This window comes from Biomphalaria glabrata, chromosome 5 (assembly GCF_947242115.1).
Source record: "Biomphalaria glabrata chromosome 5, xgBioGlab47.1, whole genome shotgun sequence".
NCBI classification, from domain to species: domain Eukaryota; kingdom Metazoa; phylum Mollusca; class Gastropoda; family Planorbidae; genus Biomphalaria; species Biomphalaria glabrata.
The window spans coordinates 54,450,861-54,460,101 of record NC_074715.1 but is presented as its reverse complement, the minus strand read 5'-3'; the positions used below and the strand labels follow the sequence as shown (position 1 = coordinate 54,460,101).

Sequence of the window (9,241 nt, the reverse complement as noted above, 5' to 3'; positions counted from 1 at the left end):
ATTTTGTTTTAAAATAAAGAACAATATCACAACCTTAAATTCTACACCGAGAGGTTGCAGTGAATATCAGACATATTATTGACCTAATCATCTCAGTGATCAAACTTATCAGAGCCACAGACAGTTTCAAGAAGTACCACATGGGCAAGGTATTGAAAAGAATATGGGGTCTCAAGGAAAATTTTTTTTTTCCTTAATGACACTGACAGTGGCTTTCTTACTAATGTTTCTAATGAAGAGTTGCAATGGGCTACTTGCACATCATGAAATTTATGAGCATCTTTTCAAGCTTTTCCATTTCTCCAGTCAAGCAAGTGAAAACAGGTTTTATCATTTTGTAAATGTTAAACATACTATACCACTGACTCAAGTCCGTTTCAGCAGACAACATGAAGTTTATTTTACCATAATAATAATAATAGTACACTGCACTCCTTGTTAGTGCTACAAATCAAGAAATAATAACAATCCTATCCACATAACAGCGGTATCAAAAGTATCCAATATATGTTAGTTACAAATCACGTCCGCATCTCAGCGGGTAACAATAAGAACAATTGCTACTAGTGACACTGGAGCTCCAACTATAGATATCCATTGCAATACGAATAATACTTTAATATTCAATAAGCACATGATGAAATCAACTCATGCTATATACATATATATACACCAGTCCACCTGCAACGTCAAACCTTCCTGGACCGGGAGCAAAACCTTACTGACTTGACTTGACTGAACTCAGTCAACTTTATTCATTCTACTTCCTGTTTTCTACATCAGGAATTCCACGTGTCTTTTAAACTCTTAACATGACGTGAACTTTAGATCATGCAATGTCAACTAAGACTGTGGCACATTTTCCTTTGCTGAAAGGTGAAACTATTTCTAGTAAAAAGAAAAGAACAAGACTTATGGAATTTGAAAACAAATGTTAAGACGTCAAGAACTTAAACCATTTTTGAATATCCTCACTTCACCATTTAGTACAGAAGCTGATTCAGCTCCCGAGGAAATACTTCCTAGCAAATTATGACCTAAAAGAGAAGCAGTTTGAAGGGTGCATAAGCTGTATTTCCACACTTAAAAAGACTTGATGCTAAACTTTGACATTTTTGGATACACAAGAATATTTTCTTTTGTTTGAACATATGCAACCAGAAGAACAAGTGGATGCTGACTGGCTGTAATTTAACAGCAGTCACAAAGATAAGAACTAGTAAAGCTTGTTCCAGAGTTCCGGAACATTATGCACAATTAAATACTTCACATTAAGTATAACTGGATTGTTGTGAAGAATGAATGTGATGTAAAAAGACAGTAACAAAATTTTTTAAAATATTAGTTAAATTAGTTTCAAAAATTGCTAAATCTTGTTAGAATTCCTCAATTTGAATGTCTAATACAGTATACAAGTAAATTAATAGACAGCTAGCATATTTTTCTAAGTTGTAAATACAAATTATATATATGTGGCCCCCTATTCCTAAAAAAAAAATTTAATGCGGCCCTCAACAGAAAAAGTTTGCCATCCCTAATTTAGATGGTTGATTTTAAAAGGTAGACAATTAAATTAGAAGTTATACTACTTAGACATTAAAAAAAAAAAAAAAAAGAAAGATACAAAGGGATAAAATAAAGTACCAGTTGTTATTCTTAAAATTTAAAAAAATGTATTTAACACATTAGCATATTCTGTTCCAAAAATATAAACTTGATCAGAATATTTATTGCTAGAGTTGTATACTCTAAACATTACTACAACAGATATATTGACATGCTGATCTATTGGTTCCCATGGGATAAAACACTGTCAGGCAGTCATCTAATGAACAACGTAGTTAACACCCAGGACTATACATAAATACTTCATGTCAACTTAATAACATTGTCACTACCAACGAGGTTCAATGTACAATGAATTTACACTGAATTCTATAAATGATTATAAAAACTAAAATGCAAGTAAATAAATGCTTTCACTATGATATACATATTCTACATATATACAAACAAAACAAACTTGATATGAATAAACCAAAATTTTTATCACTTTAAAAAAAATTGTTCAGTGCAGAGAGTAAATTAAATATGAGATGTTTTTAATATATAGCTATAAAAACCTTAATTATGTAATACAATAAATATGCCATTGTACAATATTTCATTTACAAAACATAGTTGAAAAAAGTCTAGTAATATAGCAGTGTTCAGTGGTAACATTTTCATAAAGAACTCTTAAAAGAAAACTACAGTTGATAATCTTATCTTATATAATACAGATGTTACTTCAAAATAGAAGATAACGCATATATTAAAAAGTAAATTAAGTTATTAGTAACAAGTAAAATACAAGCCAGTGGTTTCAAATACAAATATATCCAGTTATCATTTATTAATAGGTCTAATCACCTGTACAGGTACCATTTATTCAAAAAACATTCCACATAAAGATGATGTAATCTCAAAAATGAAATGTTTTCTTTTTAAATTTCTTTAGCATTTAAATTTTTTAATGGAATCCTGTGGTTAATTAACTGTACTTATACCTATTTAAATTTCAATGACAAATATCTTAAAATCCAAAGTAAATGAATAATAGGTACCTGGTAAATTTAAATTAATAAACATAGCAAGTTGTCTTAAAAAACAAACACCCAAATTGACCTTTGATCCCTCTTTCATGAACACTCTCAGCATCAAGAAAACTAAACCATTCATGAACAGTATTGCTTGAGCATAAAAGTGTGTTATTTGGCGACTAAAAAAAGTTGTATACAATTGCATAATATATAGAACAATAAAAACAACACAAGACACAGATATTTTACAAAGAGAATTAGATGAATTACAGAAAAGGGAATCAAATTGGAGCATGTCTTTCCACCCAGAACAATAGCTATAACTTAGCCAAATAACCTCAACGAAAGGAGTATAAAATAACAAAATAGATTGTTTAATAACCAAATAGGAAACTAGATCTAGAATTACACTAATCACATCACAAGCGTCGTTTTCATCTCTAATCATCGGCCATCTTGACTTCCTCTCTTATTTCATGTCTCTGTCCTGTGTCTCATGGTGCGCAGTCTCACACCTAATGACAGCGTGCATTGTAGAGTCATAACACCAATTGTTGCAACTCTCGGCTAGGCACTCAACGAATAGGCATGCAACTCAACACAGTGTAACAGGAAATAAAGACAGGTGTTTATTCACTAGGACAAACACAAAGCATCCTTCAGCTTCCTCAGAGTCTTTCTACTAATTTACCAGTCCTTTAGACAGCAACCCAATGGACCAACGACAGCCTTCCCCGCTTCGCTCCAGGTCCCTTCTACAACCTTCAGGCAGCACCAAAAGCTTGCTTCTTAGTTTCCAAACATTCAGACTCTTCACAATCCCTGATGCCCTGTTCTTCTCTCCATTCTAGTCTCTTCCTGTTTACGTTCACTAGTGCGCTAGTGTGCACCTCAAGCACTGATGCAAGGCAGGGTTACAACACTACCCCCATGTTTACACAACATTTGAATAGTAACACAACGATTATATAGGAAACTAAAAGCAGTGATAAATCTAGGAATAAAAAATACTGATAACAGTGAAAATAATTTCACAACAGTTTTACAAGTTTTAATTAATCTTTTAGACATTTAAAACAATGTTTAATGATTATAAATCTGTCTACTAAAGCAAAAAAAATTTCTTTAATTTTCAAATTAAATTATTGTGACCAAAAAAGCTATCACCCTAACTTCAATACTGCTTACCAAGACAGATTGCAACTTATAGTTCGTCCATCGTGGTTCGATGATGACCACTTTGTCATCCAGGGGGCTGAGGGCTTTGCACTGGGGTTTTATGCCTCCTCATGTGGCTGGTGAGACCTATGTGAGCCCGGAATGTTCGGCCGCACACTGGGCAGGTTATTCCAGCTGGAGCTAGTGTCGTGGGCCTTGCTTTTCTTTTCTGGCGTTTTTCTTCTGCCAGCATTGTTCTTTTTTCCCCAGCAACCTGTGCGCCAGTTTTCACAGCGCGACGCCATGATGCTCTGTCATGTGCCTCTGTCTCCCAGGTGCCTGGGTCTATGCTGAACGCCTTCAGAGAAGCTTTGAGGGTGTCCCTGAAGCGCTTTCTTTGACCATCTTGCAAGCGCTTTCCTTCGCTTAGTTGGCCATTCAAGAGTCGTTTAGGGATGCGGTGGTCTTCCATTCTGTAGATGTGACCTGCCCATCGCAGCTGGGACTGCATCAGGATTGTGTGGATGCTTTGCAGACACACTCTGGTATTTTGTCTTGCCATTTGACATTTAGTATTTTTCTCAGACATGTCATGTGGAAGTGGTTTAGTTTCTTTGCATGTTTACTGTACACTGTCCATGTTTCTGAGGCATATAGCAATGTAGGGAGGATGACGGCTCTATAGACCCCTAGCTTGGTGTTTGTGGAGATACCACGTCTGTTCCAGACATTTGTAGACAATCTGCCATAGGATGCACTGGCCTTGGCGATACGCAGGTCGATTTCACTATCGATTTTTCCATTTCTGGAGAGTGTGCTGCCAAGATATGTGAATTTGTCCACTGCATTTATATCCTGTCCATTTATAGTAATGCTTGGATCCATGTAGGCTTTCCCAGGAGCAGGTAGATATAAGACTTCAGTCTTGTTCGTATTGATGGTAAGGCCAAAGTCTGAGCATGCTCTTGAGAAGTCACTGACGATGCTCTGCAGATCGTTTTCAGAGCAGGCATTTAGGGCACAGTCGTCAGCAAATAGCAAGTCTCTGATTACTGCTGCGTTTGTTTTTGTTTTTGCTTTAAGCCGCCTCGGGTTGAGTAGGCCACCATTAAATCTGTATGATATATTTATCAAGACAGATTGCAACTTAGTTTCTGGATCAATGACAACAACCACTTCATGATTTTCTCATACAATGTAGATCAGAGATTTCTGTGTAAAGAAAGGAGATTCAATGCAGAAGTTGCAAGTCAGAAATACAAAAAGCAACACAAATATGTATTTGCAAATACAGACAAAAATATACCACTCAAGGCTGAATTCATTCATAGAAATTTATGGCAGAATACATAGAAATATGAGAAGTAAATAGCTTGATAGACAGAAACATGACCTGTAAATTACTTGATAGGGTTAATGTTATCATTGAAATTTAACAGTAGACTTCAAATAAGAAAAGAATGTTAATGTATGTTAAATTACAGGTTTCACTAGTTTAGCTAATAGCAATTTGAATATTATTTTACACTTGGTAACTACATGCTTCAACTTTACTCTGTGCAAAAGTGCAGACCTACCTTGATTTCTATCAAGTGATCTCCAGCCTACATGTTTCAGTTCTTTACCAGCCATTAACATAAGACAATCAAAGCCATATTGTAAATCATGTGAACTATCTGAATTGTTCTTCTCTTCTACAGCAAGATGTCTTCACTCAATGCATAATTCCCCTAGAATGAAGAAGATAAGATAATCCATGCATTGTTAACAGAAAGATGTCAATTAACTGTGATGTCATCCTCTGAGCTGAGTCAGCTAGAGCTGCTCCCAATGTTTATCCCTGTCAAGAATGCCTTGCTTTGGCAAGTCTTTCAAAACCTTTTACAACTTACACCTTCAAGTGTCTTTCAATGAACAAATCATGTTGATCCTCTGCCAACATAAAGAAGTATACATAGATATTAGCATTTCAAAGTCATGGGCCAAAAGCTCAGTCATTTTTCATTTCATTTCTATATCAATATTTTGATTTTTTGTCGGCTAAAGGATTTGTGTACCTCATAGGAAAACAATGGGGTCCTGGGTTTGAACCTCCAGCCTCAATGAAGATTGGGATTTTGAATTTTTAGGGTGCCCCTCAGTAACCCAACTCTAATGGGTAACTGATTTTAGGTGGGAAAAATTAAGGCGGTTAGTCATTGTGCTGGACACATGACAACCTGCTCATTAACCACTAGCCATAGAAACATTCCCTTGACATCATTTGCTCCATAGATCACAAGGTCTGAAAGGTAAACTTTACTTTTTTTTTATTATTAATATCCACTGTGCATACTGCATCCCATTACTTCTTACTTATGTACAATAGATTTCTCTTTTCCCTTCCTTGTGTTTCTTGAATCTAGTATCTTTTTATAGAGCATTCTGATACCTCCACAAAGCTAATGGATTATATTATTTGTCATAACGTCCAAAAATAGAAACTAATTATTTTATAATGAGAATGTGGGTATGTGTGTTGTCTATCCAGTATCCAAAACTACACATTTTTCAAGAAAAAATCAACAAATTAAACATATTGAAAAGGTAATAAAAATTAACAAGGCTTATGTGAAGGTCTTTCTAAATTTTATTAAGATTTGTGGTTAAACAGTAGAGTTCTTTTTATTTATTTAAATAGATCATTGAGTGTAATACTTCAAGACCTATATCTAGTTCCTAATCTTTAGACAGGTGATCATGGATAAAATCTGAACATTTTAATTTCAATGTATGGATTCCATGGTGGAAAGGTGTTCTACAGCTTCTGCAAAGATCATGCAGTATCCACCCTAGACAAACAGTATCCACCTTAGACAAACAGTATCCATTTCTATATAAAAAAAATACATACATATAATTTTCTTTACATATTAAAAGAAAAAGAGAAAGATTACCTGAGGTGACCAGACACCATCAGAAAAGCAATATTTTTTGAGATATCAATTACTGCTTCGGAAAATGCTGATGGATCAGTCACTGTAAAAAACTTGGTCAGTAAAATTTGAAAAGTAGACAACTCCATGGTAAACAATAAAATCGCCACCTGGAAACACAAATAAACAATAAGAGGATGTAGACACACACAAAAAGGACTACAATGTCTGATTTTAACTTAATGTGAGCCACATGAGTAGTTATAAGCTTATATAGCCTTAAACACAGCAAACATTTGAACTAGTGACCAATACTGCACCACATTTTAGGGATAAATGTATAAAATATACAGCTATTTTATTTGAATAAATGTGAATATTAAAGTCAATATAAACAAATATGAGACTGTGTGACAAAAGTGTAACTTAAATATTACATACTGTTTGTGTTTTTTTTTTCTCTGTGTTCTCATTATAAATTGTAGGGTTCAGATATATATATATATATATATATTTATTGAAGATGAACTCCATTCTTTTCAGATCAGGCAGCTTTCCATACAATCTTTATTCTAAAGGACTGTTGGGGGCCAGTATTTTGTATGGGCCTCATGATAAAACAAGGCCACGTGTTCTTTTCACTAGTTTCAACATCCAGAATAAGTGTTGCCTCATTATGTTGTGCCCTGTTCAAAGGTGAAAAATAATTCATTGACTGTGTCCTGATAGAATGTAACAAACATCCTTAATCCTGATGTTTGAGTGACAACTGTTATATTTTTGGTTTATACTACACTTTTTTTCTTTTTCTATTCTCTTCTGGATATAGTGGGAATTTAAGAAAAGAAAAAGTAAAGTACCCCTTTCAGACCTTGTGGTCTATATGGCAGATGATGTAAAGGGCATCTGTTTCTGTGGCCTATGGTTAACGAGGGTGTCATGTGTCCAACCACCTTTACTTTTCCCTAACTAATGTCAGGTACCCACTAGAGCTGGGTGGATTCAAGAGGTGCCCAAAGATCCCAAAATTAAAAACCCCAGTCTTCAGCAGGATTCAAACCCTGCACCCTGGTTCAGTAGCCAAGTGCTTTACCACTTAGCCACTGCATCTCCCATGGAATTTAAGACTGCTTAGTTATTCTCCCATTTGGGCAGTGTCAGCTTTTTCTTCTCCTCTATTTGAAAGTGTGCTGGGATCCATTGGAGAACAGTTTTCTTGCTATTATTGTTGAGATTTATAAGAGCTGTCCTGACCTTTTTGATAGAGGAGGCATCAGATTTTTTTAAACATTAGAAAGAAATGTTTATTCATTAGAAAGTGTGCATGAGAGATCGCCAGTGGCAATTAAATTTTCTAATCTTTCTTAATTGAGCCATTTATTGAATAAGACAGCTCCTCTGTTACTGGTGGATTCTTAAGATGATCCATCTGTATAATTGACCCACTAGTTATTGGTTTATTAGATTTGTAGAAAAATATTCACCATTTTCTTGAGATCTTTCTGATTGTGATAAGATTTTTTGGTTATGTTTTCAATACTGTCTCTTACAGCAGAAAGAGAGCTTAGGTCCCAGGGAAGAGAGTCATTGCACTGTTTAACTGATTCATGAATTATATTTTATAAGTGGTGTTTCTTTGAGATTCTTGTATGAAATGAGGTCTTTTCAGTTAGTTTTGAGTGCCAGACTTGTGGGTTTAAGTTTTGAGTGGGTAGCTCTCTTAGGTTTCCATTTTAGTAAACTGAGTAAGGATTATTATTTATCTTATTTTGTCCAGAGAAACCAGGGAAAAAATGATCTCTTCCATTGCTTTGAAGGTTGTTGTTTTCATTGTTTGGAGTTAGGGTTTTTTTTTACTTTTTTACTTTGACAATTTTCTGTAGAATTGACTGCTGAATCATATGATGTAGCACTGTGTTCTAGAGTGATGTAGCTGGTAAATTTCTTTTTCAAAATGTAATTTGCTTATGGAAGCTCACAGCCTGCTAGGTGGTTGGTGTTAGCCTTCCCTGGTTGTCCAAGAAGTCTACATCTGAGTTGCCAGTTACACTGATGTGATTTGGTATCCACTGCATCTAGTGTGTTGTAGCTGGTACATTTCTATTTCAAAATGTTGTGACTTGGTATCCACTGCATCTAGCATGATGTAGCTGGTACATTTCTATTTCAAAATGTTGTGACTTGGTATTCACTGCATCTAGCGTGATGTAGGTGGTGCATTCCTATTTCAAAATGTTGTGACTTGGTATCCACTGCATACACCGTGATGTAGCTGGTACTTTTCTATTTCAAAATGTTGTGACTTGGTATCCATTGCATCTAGCATGATGTAGCTGGTACATTTCTATTTCAAAATGTTGTGATTTGCTCCCAATTAATATTTCCATTTTATATCTTTTTCAATTTCACTTTTTTTTTAGTTGACTTTAAAGACTGTCATTTTAATCATACTGCCATGTAAGATCTTTAAATTTGTTGAACCATGGATTGGGCAATCATCAATCTATAAAGTTAGTATGAGTGAAAGCATAAATGAGTTTGAATATAACTATATCAAACAGATTAAAAAAGTTCTCCTTTCAGACC

General features: G+C 34.7%; 1 long non-coding RNA gene across 1 annotated transcript in view; it reads right to left on the bottom strand.

The window, feature by feature from the left end:
• Positions 1-6,715: 6,715 nt before the first annotated feature.
• Positions 6,716-9,241, bottom strand: part of LOC129926396 (uncharacterized) — a 118,679-nt gene continuing 116,153 nt past the window's right edge. Inside the window, exon 7 of the long non-coding RNA XR_008778047.1 lies at positions 6,716-6,825. This is a non-coding gene — a long non-coding RNA (uncharacterized LOC129926396). The remainder of the gene's footprint in view (positions 6,826-9,241) is intronic.